We start from the raw sequence: 17500 nt of genomic DNA on the forward strand, positions 1-17500 counted from the left end.
AGTAGAGAGAGGGACAGTAGAGAGAGAGAGTGAGGGGGAGAGGGGGAGAGAGAGAGAGGGGGAGAGAGAGAGAGAGAGAGGGGGAGAGAGGGAGAGAGAGAGAGAGAGAGAGGGAGGGGGAGAGAGAGAGCGCGAGAGAGAGAGGGGAGAGAGAGAGCGGGGAGGGAGAGAGAGAGGGGGAGAGGGGGAGAGGGAGGGGGAGAGAGAGGGGGGAGTAGAGAGAGAGGGGGAGAGAGGGGGGAGAGAGAGGAGGGGAGAGAGAGAGAGAGAGAGAGAGAGAGAGAGAGGGAGAGAGGGGGAGAGAGAGAGGGGGAGGGAGAGAGGGGGGGAGAGAGAGGGACAGTAGAGAGAGGGACAGTAGAGAGAGAGAGTGAGGGGGAGAGGGGGAGAGGGGGGAGAGAGAGAGGGGGAGGGAGAGAGAGGGGGGGGAGAGAGAGGGAGAGAGAGAGAGAGAGGGGATTAGATGACATGTGTGTCACAAAAACACAGAGAGCTACACAGACACACACACACACACCCACACACACACACACACACACACACACACACACACACACACACACACACACACACACACACACACACACACACACACACACACACACACACACACACACACACACACACACACACTGACGCAGGCTGGCGTTTTTTGAGATGGGTTTTGTCCATGAGGGAGAAATGAGTCCTGCTAAATAGGCCAGCTGCAAAGTCAAAATTGGCTGTTGCAAAACTTCAGGAAAAACATTTGATCTTAATTTAAGGTTAGAGTCAGGTTTTATGACTTTGTGGCTGTGCCAGCTAGCGACCAATCTGCAGGGCTGCCTCCAGAACAACATTAATGACGAGAAAGTCTAACCTGCCAGAATAACACACACACACATATTCAGAAATACACTGGTGCACATCATTCCCACCTAATGCCTTGAGACAACCACAGGGATTTCACTCCACAAGAGCGTGAAAATCTATTTCACTGAGCATGAAATCAGACTTTATGGCCATATGTAGCTGTTCAACGACAGAGCACTATTTCAGTAGAGTTGAATACAATGACTGATTCAGTAGGAATGAATACAATGACTGTTTCAGTAGTGTCACGCCCTGACCATAGAGAGCTGTTTTATTCTCTATGGGGAGGCAGGGTAGCCTAGTGGTTAGAGTGTTGGACTAGTAACCAAAAGGTTGCAAGTTCAAATCCCCGAGCTGACAAGGTACAAATCTGGCGTTCTGCCCCTGAACAGGCAGTTAACCCATTGAAAATAAGAATTTGTTCTTAACTGACTTGCCTAGTAAAATAAAATAGGTTGGGGTGGGTAATCTGGGTTGTTTTATTTCTATGTTGGCCTGGTATGGTTCCCAATCAGAGGAAGCTGTTTATCGTTGTCTCTGATTCGGGATCATATTTAGGCAGCCATTTCCCCACTGTGTTTTGTGGGATCTTGTTTTTGTGTAGTTGCCTGTGAGCACTCCATAGCGTCACGTATCGGTTATTCTTAATTGTTTTTTTGTGTGGTTCACTTATAATAAAAACTGTCGAACCGATTTCACGCTGCGCTTTGGTCCGTATGTTCTTACGACGATCGTGACAGAAGATCCCACCACAACAGGAAAAAGCAGCCTGCCCTGGAGGAGAAGGTATCCTGGGCTTGAGAGGAGATCAAGGAGAAGATATCCTGGACTTGGGAGGAAATAATGGCAGGAGACGAAAGCCTTCCTTGGAAGCAGACGCAAGGAGAGAAGGGAGGACAAGAGACAAAGCCGGGGTTCGCGGCCACAACGAAAGCCCAAAAGAACAGCCCCAAACATTTTTTTTGGGGGGGGCACACGGGCTGGTCGGTGGAGCTGAGGAGTGAGCCAGAGCCAATCTGGGAGAAGATGGAGAAATTGGAGGAGAGAGAAATGAGAGTTGTTGTGTTGGTGTCTGAGGCACGACATTCATCCTAAGGAGAGTGTTATCAGTCTGATGCCACCTGACTCAGCTCTCCGTACCAATGAATACAATGACTGTTTCAGTAGGGTTGAATACAATGACTGTTTCAGTAGGGTTGAATACAATGAGTGTTTCAGTAGGGTTGAATACAATGACTGTTTCAGTAGGGTTGAATACAATGAGTGTTTCAGTAGGGTTGAATACAATGACTGTTTCAGTAGGGTTGAATACAATGAGTGTTTCAGTAGGGTTGAATACAATGAGTGTTTCAGTAGGGTTGAATACAATGACTGTTTCAGTAGGGTTGAATACAATGAGTGTTTCAGTAGGGTTGAATACAATGACTGTTTCAGTAGGGTTGAATACAATGAGTGTTTCAGTAGGGTTGAATACAATGACTGTTTCAGTAGGGTTGAATACAATGAGTGTTTCAGTAGGGTTGAATACAATGAGTGTTTCAGTAGGGTTGAATACAATGAGTGTTTCAGTAGGAATGAATACAATGAGTGTTTCAGTAGGGTTGAATACAATGAGTGTTTCAGTAGGGTTGAATACAATGACTGTTTCAGTAGGGTTGAATACAATGAGTGTTTCAGTAGGGTTGAATACAATGACTGTTTCAGTAGGGTTGAATACAATGAGTGTTTCAGTAGGGTTGAATACAATGACTGTTTCAGTAGGGTTGAATACAATGACTGTTTCAGTAGGGTTGAATACAATGAGTGTTTCAGTAGGGTTGAATACAATGACTGTTTCAGTAGGGTTGAATACAATGACTGTTTCAGTAGGGTTGAATACAATGACTGTTTCAGTAGGGTTGAATACAATGACTGTTTCAGTAGGGTTGAATACAATGAGTGTTTCAGTAGGGTTGAATAAAATGAGTGTTTCAGTAGTGTTGAATACAATGAGTGTTTCAGTAGGGTTGAATACAATGAGTGTTTCAGTAGGGTTGAATACAATGACTGTTTCAGTAGGGTTGAATACAATGACTGTTTCAGTAGGGTTGAATACAATGAGTGTTTCAGTAGGGTTGAATACAATGACTGTTTCAGTAGGGTTGAATACAATGAGTGTTTCAGTAGGGTTGAATACAATGACTGTTTCAGTAGGGTTGAATACAATGAGTGTTTCAGTAGGGTTGAATACAATGAGTGTTTCAGTAGGGTTGAATACAATGACTGTTTCAGTAGGGTTGAATACAATGAGTGTTTCAGTAGGGTTGAATACAATGACTGTTTCAGTAGGGTTGAATACAATGACTGTTTCAGTAGGGTTGAATACAATGACTGTTTCAGTAGGGTTGAATACAATGAGTGTTTCAGTAGGGTTGAATACAATGAGTGTTTCAGTAGGGTTGAATACAATGAGTGTTTCAGTAGGGTTGAATACAATGAGTGTTTCAGTAGGGTTGAATACAATGACTGTTTCAGTAGGGTTGAATACAATGACTGTTTCAGTAGGGTTGAATACAATGACTGTTTCAGTAGGGTTGAATACAATGAGTGTTTCAGTAGGGTTGAATACAATGACTGTTTCAGTAGGGTTGAATACAATGACTGTTTCAGTAGGGTTGAATACAATGAGTGTTTCAGTAGGGTTGAATACAATGACTGTTTCAGTAGGGTTGAATACAATGACTGTTTCAGTAGGGTTGAATACAATGACTGTTTCAGTAGGGTTGAATACAATGACTGTTTCAGTAGGGTTGAATACAATGAGTGTTTCAGTAGGGTTGAATAAAATGAGTGTTTCAGTAGTGTTGAATACAATGAGTGTTTCAGTAGGGTTGAATACAATGAGTGTTTCAGTAGGGTTGAATACAATGAGTGTTTCAGTAGGGTTGAATACAATGAGTGTTTCAGTAGGGTTGAATACAATGAGTGTTTCAGTAGGGTTGAATACAATGACTGTTTCAGTAGGGTTGAATACAATGAGTGTTTCAGTAGGGTTGAATACAATGACTGTTTCAGTAGGGTTGAATACAATGAGTGTTTCAGTAGGAATTAATAAAATAACTCTTTCAGTAGACTCAAATACAATGACTCTTTCAGTAGATGCGAATACAATGACTCTTTCAGTAGATGTGAATACGATGACTGTTTAACTAGGAATTAATTAAAAATGACTGCTTCAGTAAGGTTTAATGAAATAACTTTTAGTAGAGATGAATTGAATGAAAAGCAAACGTGTTGATTGTGCTTTAACTCCTATTGTGAATTTCAGCAGTGACCCTGTGGATATTTCAGTACTGTAATTTAATCAGCTCAGCAGTGACCCTGTGGACATTTCAGTACTATAATTTAATCAGCTCAGCAGTGACCCTGTGGACATTTCAGTACTGTAGTTTAATCAGCTCAGCAGTGACCCTGTGGACATTTCAGTACTGTATTTTAATCAGCTCAGCAGTGACCCAGTGGATATTTCAGTACTGTAGTTTAATCAGCTCAGCAGTGACCCTGTGGACATTTCAGTACTGTATTTTAATCAGCTCAGCAGTGACCCTGTGGATATTTCAGTACTGTAGTTTAATCAAAACTGATGTTACAGGCGGAACCCAGAGAAACATCCAATCAGGAAGTGCCGCATTTTTTGAAACCGCCTCATGCCAATGACTCCTTATATGGCTGTGAAGGAGCTAGGAGTCGGCTTACATTCTCCACGTTTTCTCCAGGGTGTCTGCAGCATTGTGACGTCTTTTTAGGCATTTCCATTGGAGATGGAATGGCTGTAAGAGACCATATAGGGCGAGTGGACGCATGGTGTCTCCCGGAGAAAACCTTGCGTAAAATACTGAGGTAGCCATTTTTCCAATCCTTTCTTATGAGAAACCAACTGCCTCCACGGATATATTATCAAATACATATGCTAAAAACACCTTGAGGATGGATCCTAAACAACGTTTGCCGTGTTTCTGTCGATATTATGGAGCAGATTTTGAAAAAAGTTTGGCGTTATAGTTTAAGTATTTTCGGTCAAGTGTTTGTGTGCGAGTGTACGTGTGTGTGAGTGTGAGTGTGAGTGTGAGTGTGAGTGTGAGTGTGAGTGTGAGTGTGTGTGTGTTTGTGTGTGTGTGTGTGCGAGTGTATGTGTGTGTGTGTGTGTGTGTGTACGTGTGTGTGTGTGTGTGTTTGTGTGCTGTGTTCACCAATGCTCTTAACAATCCGATGTACATTAGACAGACAATTAATACATTTATCCTCCCTCATGCCCAAATAAGGTAATATGATCACAAAGTCGAACCATCATGAAGTGACAGACTGTATCTGTTACGCCCTGACCTTTGTTATCTATGTTTTCTGTATTATTTTGGTCAGGTCAGGGTGTGACAAGTGTGAATATGTGTGTTTTCACCCTGTCTAGGGTTTTTGTATATCTATGGGTTTTGGTATTGTCCAGGTAAATGTAGGTCCATGGTGGCCTGAATTGGTTCCCAATCAGAGGCAGCTGTTTATCATTGTCTCTGATTGGGGATCCTATTTAGGTTGCCATTTTCCTTTTTGGTTTTGTGGGTTACTGCCTATGTGTAGTTGCCTGTCAGCACTCGTGTCGATTAGCGGCACGGTTTGTTTAGTGTTCTTCGTGTAATAAAAGAAGAATGTATTCTTATCACACTGTGCCTTGGTCTCCTCCTTATGACGAACGTGACAGTATCATACCAACATCTAAACCTGCACAGGTCTGTGGATGCTATGTAGATGGTGATGGTGGACTGTGTGGACCTGCCTTTGTGCCGTACTTACTCATTACAATGTACTGTATCTCGTGCCATTGTCTTAGCACCATTTGATACAAGGTGGGACAAAGTCATTCCTATTCCATTCATTTATTATGACATTTCAAAGTAATCTAGAGTGCTTAAAACACTCTTCCTATTTTCCTGGCCCATACAGTCCAGCTGTAGTGTTCTGTTTGTTGGTAGTTCTGAGCGATCACGGTTTACGCATTCGATAATGTTTCTAGACATTAAATACACTAATGCATTATGTGGGTGGAATGCTGTAACAACACAGAATAAAACAATTAGTACAAGTCCCATGACAGTACTGACTGGCAATTACTGCTTATCACTTATTAGACATAATTTATTACTTTACTTTAATATAATATTTCAGTTGTTGTGTATATTACATTAGTTTTATTTGATAACTTAATTATTTAATTCCAAGTCATTTAATTTTGTATTTATCTGTTATTTTACCAGGTAAGTTGACTGAGAAGACATTCTCATTTACAGCAACGACCTGGGGAATAGTTACAGGGGAGAGGAGGGGGATGAATGATCCAATTGTAAACTGGTGATTATTAGGTGAACGTGATGGTTTGAGGGTCAGATTGGGAATTTAGCCAGGACACCAGGGTTAACACCCCTACTCTTACGATAAGTGCAATGGGATATTTAATGACCTCAGAGTCAGGACACCTGTTTAACGTCCCATCCGAAAGACGGCACCCTACACAGGACAGTGTCCCCAATCACTGGGATATTTTTTTAGACCAGAGGAAAGAGTGCCTCCTACTGGCCCAACACAACACCATCATCTCATCTCTATAGAGCTGCTGCCTCTGCTGTCTGACAAAATCACTATTTAAGTAGTTCTTTGAAGTAAATAAGGCATTGTTTTATATGACTGCTGAATACCAACTATCAATCACTTAGATCATGTATTTTCAGGTAGAGATACCTCGGGAAGTTTTCTGCGGTAAACTAAGTAGACTATTGGCCTGGTGGAAACTCCCTACTACACTGCAGTTTTTATTTATCTCCAGAGAAACTGAACGAAATGGAATTCAAATAACTGAAATGATGTCAGTGTTTTTTTTTAACCGAAAAATAACCAAAATGTTGGTTAATCGCACAGCACTTCTTTGGAAAAAAAGGATGATGGTCTGACAGAAATCATACAGTAAGTGGTAGGAACACCTCTCTCTCTGACAAAAACGCTGTTGTGTTACAAAGTGGGATTATAATGGATGAAATGGTCAATTTTTGTCAACATTCTACACAAAATACTCTGTAATGTCATAGTGAAAAATATTTTTTGTAAAACTTTTTTTTTTAAACTAATATATCTTAATTAGATAAGTATTCAATACGTGTTGTGTTGGTTGTGCAACAAAGATACCTCTGTATTCAAGACAAAAAGTGAATTCCTTTTCTGCAGTATTACTTTAGTGTCTTGTTGTAAACAGGATGCATGTTTTGGAATGCATTCTTTCTTCTGTACAACCTTCTTTTCACATATGGTTAGTATTTTGGAGTAACAATGTTGTTGACCAATCCTCAGTTTTCTCCTCAGTTTCTCTTCAGTTTTCTCGCCTCATGTTGATATCCCTGAATGGTTTCCTTCCTCTCTGGCAACTGAGTTAGGAGAGGAATCTTTGTATTGACTGGGTGTATTGATACACCATCCAAAGCCTAATTAAACATTTCACCATGCTCAAAGGGATATTCAGTGTCTGTTTTTTGTTGTTGTTGATCTACCAATCAGTGCCTCTTAGTGAGACATTGGAAAACCTCCCCGATCGGGTCCCACATCTGTAATAGTACAAAGCAGATAATCCCAGAAACATTATAGGAAGGTTTACAAGGGATAAAAGGGGATTAGAGAACTATAAACATCAATTAGGCCGCCCCAAGGTAACCCTTACCAACCCATCTGCCCCTGTCCCAAAAGGAAATGGCCATCTCTCCTCACCCCGTGATGTGTAGAATTAGGGCCTTTTTGGAAAACAGATTAAGCGAGACATTCCTTTCCTTCCTATGCGGGGGGTTAAAGGGCAGCGCTGAGCTCTGGGATTTCAAGATGGAGCTTGGTGGTGATGATGTTTTATTGGGCTCTGAATGGGTGATGGAGTTTAGAAGTAGAAGAACATATCCGTGTTGAATTTTTACATTATTAACTGGTGAAAGACTGTCAGGGAACTGGTGAAAGACTGTCAGGGAACTGGTTAAAGACTGTCAGGGAACTGGTTAAAGACTGTCAGGGCACTGAGGAAAGACTGTCAGGGAACTGGTTAAAGACTGTCAGGGCACTGAGGAAAGACTGTCAGGTAACTGAGGAAAGACTGTCAGGGAACTGGTGAAAGACTGTCAGGGAACTGGTTAAAGACTGTCAGGGAACTGGTTAAAGACTGTCAGGGAATTGATGAAAGACTGTCAGGGAACTGGTGAAAGACTGTCAGGGAATTGATGAAAGACTGTCAGGGAACTGGTTAAAGACTGTCAGGGAACTGATGAAAGACTGTCAGGTAACTGAGGAAAGACTGTCAGGGAACTGGTGAAAGACTGTCAGGGAACTGGTTAAAGACTGTCAGGGAACTGGTTAAAGACTGTCAGGGAATTGATGAAAGACTGTCAGGGAACTGGTGAAAGACTGTCAGGGAATTGATGAAAGACTGTCAGGGAACTGGTTAAAGACTGTCAGGGAACTGTTGAAAGACTGTCAGGGAACTGGTTAAAGACTGTCAGGGAACTGAGGAAAGACTGTCAGGGAACTGAGGAAAGACTGTCAGGGAACTGGTGAAAGACTGTCAGGGAACTGGTGAAAGACTGTCAGGGAACTGAGGAAAGACTGTCAGGGAACTGGTTAAAGACTGTCAGGGAACTGGTGAAAGACTGTCAGGGAACTGGTGAAAGACTGTCAGGGAACTGAGGAAAGACTGTCAGGGAACTGAGGAAAGACTGTCAGGGAACTGGTGAAAGACTGTCAGGGAACTGGTTAAAGACTGTCAGGGAACTGGTTAAAGACTGTCAGGGAACTGGTGAAAGACTGTCAGGGAACTGTTGAAAGACTGTCAGGGAACTGAGGAAAGACTGTCAGGGAACTGGTTAAAGACTGTCAGGGAACTGGTTAAAGACTGTCAGGGAACTGAGGAAAGACTGTCAGGGAACTGGTTAAAGACTGTCAGGGAACTGAGGAAAGACTGTCAGGGAACTGGTTAAAGACTGTCAGGGAACTGAGGAAAGACTGTCAGGGAACTGGTTAAAGACTGTCAGGGAACTGGTTAAAGACTGTCAGGGAACTGGTGAAAGACTGTCAGGGAACTGGTGAAAGACTGTCAGGGAACTGGTGAAAGACTGTCAGGGAACTGAGGAAAGACTGTCAGGGAACTGGTTAAAGACTGTCAGGGAACTGGTTAAAGACTGTCAGGGAACTGGTGAAAGACTGTCAGGGAACTGGTGAAAGACTGTCAGGGAACTGGTTAAAGACTGTCAGGGAACTGAGGAAAGACTGTCAGGGAACTGGTTAAAGACTGTCAGGGAACTGGTTAAAGACTGTCAGGGAACTGTTGAAAGACTGTCAGGGAACTGGTGAAAGACTGTCAGGGAACTGGTGAAAGACTGTCAGGGAACTGGTGAAAGACTGTCAGGGAACTGGTTAAAGACTGTCAGGGAACTGGTTAAAGACTGTCAGGGAACTGGTTAAAGACTGTCAGGGAACTGAGGAAAGACTGTCAGGGAACTGGTGAAAGACTGTCAGGGAACTGGTGAAAGACTGTCAGGGAACTGGTGAAAGACTGTCAGGGAACTGGTTAAAGACTGTCAGGGAACTGGTTAAAGACTGTCAGGGAACTGGTGAAAGACTGTCAGGGAACTGGTTAAAGACTGTCAGGGAACTGGTTAAAGACTGTCAGGGCACTGAGGAAAGACTGTCAAGGAACTGGTGAAAGACTGTCAGGGAACTGGTTAAAGACTGTCAGGGAACTGGTTAAAGACTGTCAGGGAACTGGTGAAAGACTGTCAGGGAACTGGTGAAAGACTGTCAGGGAACTGGTGAAAGACTGTCAGGGAACTGGTGAAAGACTGTCAGGGAACTGGTGAAAGACTGTCAGGGCACTGAGGAAAGACTGTCAAGGAACTGGTGAAAGACTGTCAGTGAACTGGTGAAAGACTGTCAGGGAACTAACTGATGGCTCATCAGGGGATTAGTGATGATAGCATCTCTGAGCTGTGGCCAGAGACAAACTGAAGAACAGATTTCACGAGAAAAGAACATGAAGAGGAAAGGACAGAGAAAATTAGGCTACATGACATTAGAGAGACTCTGAGGTGTGACAGCGTAAGGGAATGTGACACCGTTGTGGAGAGAAGATTGAGCTGCATTACGTTAGAGAGAGATTCTGAGGCTTCATGTCTTGTAAATCTCCATAATCAATGTTAAACGTAGAGGCGGAATCACATTTAACATTGATCACAAATCTTTTGGATTTATTGATTTTTGTTTCTTAAGACATATGTCAAAGTGGTACACTGTTGTATTTCCAAGGACACCATCGCCCTCTTGTGGCCAACTAGTGTAATTGGATCAGGTCAGATGGTTGTGGTGTACAGCATGTTCCTCAAAGCCCCAACAAACAGAGGCATAGCCAGCCACGAATACGGACTCGTACAGTAGGTGAGTCTGTGCAAAACTGTGTGGGCCAGAAGTCAATATACAACACAGAAGTTGTACAACACATAAAATGGTGTGTTAGATTGTCATTGCTTATCCAAACTGACATATTCTATCTTACTGAAGACCTAGATCAACCAAGAACACAGTCACATAAGGATTAAGCTACTGCAAAAAATGCTCAAGTGAAGCTGTGCTCAAGAACACAATGTAAAAGTATTCAAATAAGTAACCTTCAAGCTGTGATTTAACTCATTTAAAAGTGTTCGAAGAACAGTCACCTTCTAGTTGTGATGTAACAAATGTCAGTGTATTCATAGAACAGTCACCTTCTAGTTGTGATGTAACAAATGTCAGTGTATTCACAGAACAGACACCATCTAGCTGTGATGTAACAAATGTCAGTGTATTCAAAGAACAGTCACCTTCTAGCTGTGATGTAACAAATGTCAGCGTATTCACAGAACAGTCACCATCTAGCTGTGATGTAACAAATGTCAGTGTATTCACAGAACAGTCACCTTCTAGCTGTGATGTAACAAATGTCAGTGTATTCATAGAACAGTCACCTTCTAGCTGTGATGTAACAAATGTCAGTGTATTCACAGAACAGCCACCTTCTAGCTGTGATGTAACAAATGTCAGTGTATTCAAAGAACAGTCACCTTCTAGCTGTGATGTAACAAATGTCAGTGTATTCAAAGAACAGTCACCTTCTAGCTGTGATGTAACAAATGTCAGTGTATTCAAAGAACAGTCACCTTCTAGCTGTGATGTAACAAATGTCAGTGTATTCAAAGAACAGTCACCTTCTAGCTGTGATGTAACAAATGTCAGTGTATTCACAGAACAGCCACCTTCTAGCTGTGATGTAACAAATGTCAGTGTATTCAAAGAACAGTCACCTTCTAGCTGTGATGTAACAAATGTCAGTGTATTCAAAGAACAGTCACCTTCTAGCTGTGATGTAACAAATGTCAGTGTATTCACAGAACAGCCACCTTCTAGCTGTGATGTAACAAATGCAGCCATGTTGTGCCACAAGTAAGACTATACAGTCTAAAGAGTTCACACATTACATTCTCACTGTGTTCTACCTGAAACGCAGCTCCCGAGGGAATAAAACACATTCAAGTCTCAATCATTCTTCAGACAGAGTGAGGTTCTTTGTTGCTCTGGGAAATGACAGAAGCATCACAGAAGGGGGATGCCTCCAAAAGAGAGACATTGAACATCTCATATATCCTCTAATAATGAAATCTTCAACTTTGGTACAAACTGACATACACACACACACACACAAACACACACACACACACACACACACACACACACACACACACACACACACACACACACACACACACACACACACACACACACACACACACACACACACACACACACACACACACACACACACACACACACACACACACACACACACACACACACACACACACACACACACACACACAATCAAACACACAGGCTGTAATATTGGCTATGAGTCAACGTTTAGCTTGACATTTACTAAGGCAACAGAGCCCGACTTATAACCACAGCCCTCTGGTGAAACGGCCAACCCTGGAACACAGAGAATGGACACCAGTGTCATGTTCTCCATCAGCACAAAGCCCTTGAGTCATAAGGATCTGTTTAAGTGACAATGCCGTGTAGGGCCGGCAAACTGCTCCAATATATCCTCCAAACACCGGCTTTGAGGGCATTATCATAACAACAGGTTACCATATTCAAATAAAGATTGACCTATTTTCATTCATTTATTCGTACTATTTCATTCTTCCACAAGTAATATTCCCGACACAAATCTAGGGTTGCCACCCAAGCTGGCTGGTCGTTCCTTCTATCCGTTTAATTACCAGAGTCCCCACCCAGTCGTTAAAGTCTTTTTGTTCTAAATCTATGGACGCGATCGAGTCATTCGTTCTAAATGTTCAGTTGCCATGATGGTTGGCAACGCTCTTATCACTTGCTTGCTAGCTAGCCAACTTCGGCTAACACGGTCAGGTCAAACAGTGCAGCCAGAATAACAACCAAAGTTGTTGCGTTTGTTTAATGTGTTGTCTAGTAATTTTGTTGTTGTTGTTGATGCAATGAGATGATGATGTGCCATTTCACCTGGCATAGAACATGTGCGATCTCGCCAGGCCACTGTTCAGATGAACTAGCCAACTACTCAGCTAACATAATCACTTCAACCTGAAAAGATCATGTCTAGATGCTTTTTATAGTGGAGATCAAGTTTATAAAGTGTCTGCAATTTAACGTCATAGATTTAGCTGGTGGTAACTTGTGGAATAGACACTGGCTGGAATGCGGTTTTAACCAATCAGCATCCAGGATTAGAACCACCCGTTGTATAAACACACTCAAACACTCACCACACAAGGTTGCACACACACACACACACACGCACACACGCACACGCACACACACACACACACACACACACACACACACACACACACACACACACACACACACACACACACACACACTCGAGGGCAGAGCATGACAAGATTTCACATGGACTTGGGGTCCATCCTTTGCACCATATATAGTCAATCGATTGAACATAGAGATCTAACTACCCATATAAATGGGGGGGTACCCAACCTGGTAATACTCTCTATCTATCTCTCTGTGCCAGATGGATCCTCCATTGGTCCCCGTCCCTCCCTCTCGGTCCATCTCTTTCCCACGTGAGGGGGAGTTAATGGGGAGTGGCCTTTCAATCAAGGGAGTCCTTAGCCCAAGCCTCCATTAAGCATCAGTCGTTGTTTTCACGCTTGGCCCTCGGGGTCGTGTTCTATTGATGGGGGGATAGAAGCGTGAAGGGAGGGATGACAGGATCTATAAACAAGAGGGATGACAGAGTCTATAGACAGGAGGGATGACAGGTTCTATAAACAGGAGGGATGACAGGGTCTATAAACAGGAGGGATGACAGGTTCTATAAACAGGAGGGATGACAGGGTCTATAAACAAGAGGGATGACAGGGTGGATGAACAGGAGGGATGACAGGATCTATAAACAAGAGGGATGACAGGGTCTATAGACAGGAGGGATGACAGGATCTATAAACAGGAGGGATGACAGGATCTATAAACAGGAGGGATGACATGGTGAATAAACAGGAGGGATGACAGGATCTATAAACAGGAGGGATGACAGGATCTATAAACAGGAGGGATGACAGGATCTATAAACAGGAGGGATGACAGGATCTATAAACAGGAGGGATGACAGGGTGAATAAACAGGAGGGATGACAGGATCTATAAACAGGAGGGATGACATGGTGAATAAACAGGAGGGATGACAGGATCTATAAACAGGAGGGATGACAGGATCTATAAACAGGAGGGATGACATGGTGAATAAACAGGAGGGATGACAGGATCTATAAACAGGAGGGATGACAGGATCTATAAACAGGAGGGATGACAGGATCTATAAACAGGAGGGATGACAGGATCTATAAACAGGAGGGATGACAGGGTGAATAAACAGGAGGGATGACAGGATCTATAAACAGGAGGGATGACATGGTGAATAAACAGGAGGGATGACAGGATCTATAAACAGGAGGGATGACAGGATCTATAAACAGGAGGGATGACAGGATCTATAAACAGGAGGGATGACAGGATCTATAAACAGGAGGGATGACAGGATCTATAAACAGGAGGGATGACTGGGTGAATAAACAGGAGGGATGACAGGGTGGATAAACAGGAGGGATGACAGGATCTATAAACAGGAGGGATGACTGGGTGAATAAACAGGAGGGATGACAGGGTGGATAAACAGGAGGGATGACAGGGTGGACAAACAGGAGAGATGACATGATATATAAGCAGGGGGGATGACAGGGTGAATAAACAGGAGGGATGACAGGGTGGATGAACAGGAGGGATGACAGGATATATAAACAGGTGGGATGACAGGGTGAATAAACAGGAGGGATGACAGGGTGGATGAACAAGAGGGATGACAGTGTCTATAGACAGGAGGGATGACAGGATCTATAAACAAGAGGGATGACAGGGTCTATAGACAGGAGGGATGACAGGTTCTATAAACAGGAGGGATGACAGGGTCTATAAACAAGAGGGATGACAGGGTGGATGAACAGGAGGGATGACAGGATCTATAAACAAGAGGGATGACAGTGTCTATAGACAGGAGGGATGACAGGGTCTATAAACAGGAGGGATGACAGGGTGGATAAACAGGAGGGATGACAGAATCTATAAACAGGAGGGATGACATGATCGATATACAGGAGGGATGACAGGGTGGATAAACAGGAGGGATGACAGGGTGGATAAACAGGAGGGATGACAGGTTGGATAAACAGGAGGGATGACAGGGTGGATAAACAGGAGGGGTGACAGGGTGGATAAACAGGAGGGGTGACAGGGTCTATAGACAGGAGGGATGACAGGGTCTATAAACACGAGGGATGACAGGCTCTATAAACAGGAGGGATGACAGGGTGGAAAAACGGGTTGAGATCCCACTCCTCACTGTGCCCTTCCAGATCAAACCAGTCTGAGCTTCACTGTCAAAAGTTCAAACACATTCGAACAAAAGTTCAAACACATTCTCACATAGTGTGAACTTCCATACACACACCTGCATGGTAAACACACTTCGTCACGTAACCACACACGGCCAATACAAGTCCCCACACACAAGCTCAGAGACTGCTTGATTACACATCTGCAGTGGACCAATAGCTGGGCTGTCTACACACTTTTATTAACAGATTACATGTCACAACCGCAGATTAAACGTCAGAGCGAACACAATACTACTGCAACACAGAAAGGTCAATCCCCCCTGGGAGTAAAGGCTCTAGCCAATTTCATTTTTGCAAAAGATTAGCACAAAAGAAAATAGATGCAAGTACACAATATATTTTTACAGTACCTTGACTTCTACAGTATACAGTATGTTTTTACAGTACCGTGACTTCTACAGTATACAGTATGTTTTTACAGTACCGTGACTTCTACAGTATACAGTATGTTTTTACAGTACCGCAACTTCTACAGTATACAGTATGTTTTTACAGTACCTTGACTTCTACAGTATACAGTATGTTTTAACAGTACCGTGACTTCTACAGTATACAGTATGTTTTTACAGTACCTTGACTTCTACAGTATACAGTATGTTTTAACAGTACCGTGACTTCTACAGTATACAGTATGTTTTAACAGTACCTTGACTTCTACAGTATGTTTTTACAGTACCGTGACTTCTACAGTATACAGTATGTTTTTACAGTACCTTGACTTCTACAGTATACAGTATGTTTTACAGTACCGTGACTTCTACAGTATACAGTATGTTTTTACAGTACCTTGACTTCTACAGTATACAGTATGTTTTAACAGTACATTGACTTCTACAGTATACAGTATGTTTTAACAGTACCGTGACTTCTACAGTATACAGTATGTTTTAACAGTACCTTGACTTCTACAGTATACAGTATGCTTTTACAGTACCGTGACTTCTACAGTATACAGTATGTTTTAACAGTACCTTGACTTCTACAGTATACAGTATGTTTTTACAGTACCGTGACTTCTACAGTATACAGTATGTTTTTACAGTACCTTGACTTCTACAGTATACAGTATGTTTTTACAGTACCGTGACTTCTACAGTATACAGTATGTTTTTACAGTACCTTGACTTCTACAGTATACAGTATGTTTTAACAGTACCTTGACTTCTACAGTATACAGTATGTTTTAACAGTACCTTGACTTCTACAGTATACAGTATGTTTTAACAGTACCTTGACTTCTACAGTATACAGTATGTTTTAACAGTACCTTGACTTCTACAGTATACAGTATGTTTTAACAGTACCTTGACTTCTACAGTATACAGTATGTTTTAACAGTACCTTGACTTCTACAGTATACAGTATGTTTTTACAGTACCTTGACTTCTACAGTATACAGTATGTTTTACCAGTACCTTGACTTCTACAGTATACAGTATGTTTTAACAGTACCTTGACTTCTACAGTATACAGTATGTTTTTACAGTACCGTGACTTCTACAGTATACAGTATGTTTTTACAGTACCTTGACTTCTACAGTATACAGTATGTTTTACAGTACCTTGACTTCTACAGTATACAGTATGTTTTAACAGTACCTTGACTTCTACAGTATACAGTAAGTTTTAACAGTACCTTGACTTTTACAGTATACAGTATGTTTTTACAGTACCGTGACTTCTACAGTATACAGTATGTTTTAACAGTACCGTGACTTCTACAGTATACAGTATGTTTTAACAGTACCTTGACTTCTACAGTATACAGTATGTTTTTACAGTACCTTGACTTCTACAGTATACAGTATGTTTTAACAGTACCGTGACTTCTACAGTATACAGTATGTTTTAACAGTACCTTGACTTCTACAGTATACAGTATGTTTTAACAGTACCGTGACTTCTACAGTATACAGTATGTTTTACAGTACCTTGACTTCTACAGTATACAGTATGTTTTACAGTACCTTGACTTCTACAGTATACAGTATGTTTTTACAGTACCTTGACTTCTACAGTATACAGTATGTTTTTACAGTACCTTGACTTCTACAGTATACAGTATGTTTTACAGTACCTTGACTTCTACAGTATACAGTATGTTTTACAGTACCTTGACTTCTACAGTATACAGTATGTTTTTACAGTACCTTGACTTCTACAGTATACAGTATGTTTTTACAGTACCTTGACTTCTACAGTATACAGTATGTTTTAACAGTACCTTGACTTCTACAGTATACAGTATGTTTTAACAGTACCTTGACTTCTACAGTATACAGTATGTTTTTACAGTACCTTGACTTCTACAGTATACAGTATGTTTTAACAGTACCTTGACTTCTACAGTATACAGTATGTTTTAACAGTACCTTGACTTCTACAGTATACAGTATGTTTTAACAGTACCTTGACTTCTACAGTATACAGTATGTTTTTACAGTACCTTGACTTCTACAGTATACAGTATGTTTTAACAGTACCTTGACTTCTACAGTATACAGTATGTTTTTACAGTACCTTGACTTCTACAGTATACAGTATGTTTTTACAGTACCG

The 17500-nt window shown here is 41.9% G+C and overlaps 1 protein-coding gene across 1 annotated transcript in view; it reads right to left on the reverse strand.

Annotated features, from left to right (window-relative positions):
- The window catches only part of LOC135521686 (potassium voltage-gated channel subfamily H member 2-like), a 298098-nt gene that overhangs the window by 108182 nt on the left and 172416 nt on the right, over window positions 1-17500 (reverse strand). The gene's annotated exons all lie outside the window — the stretch shown is intronic.

Source organism: Oncorhynchus masou, chromosome 30, assembly GCF_036934945.1.
Source record: "Oncorhynchus masou masou isolate Uvic2021 chromosome 30, UVic_Omas_1.1, whole genome shotgun sequence".
Lineage (NCBI taxonomy): Eukaryota > Metazoa > Chordata > Actinopteri > Salmoniformes > Salmonidae > Oncorhynchus > Oncorhynchus masou.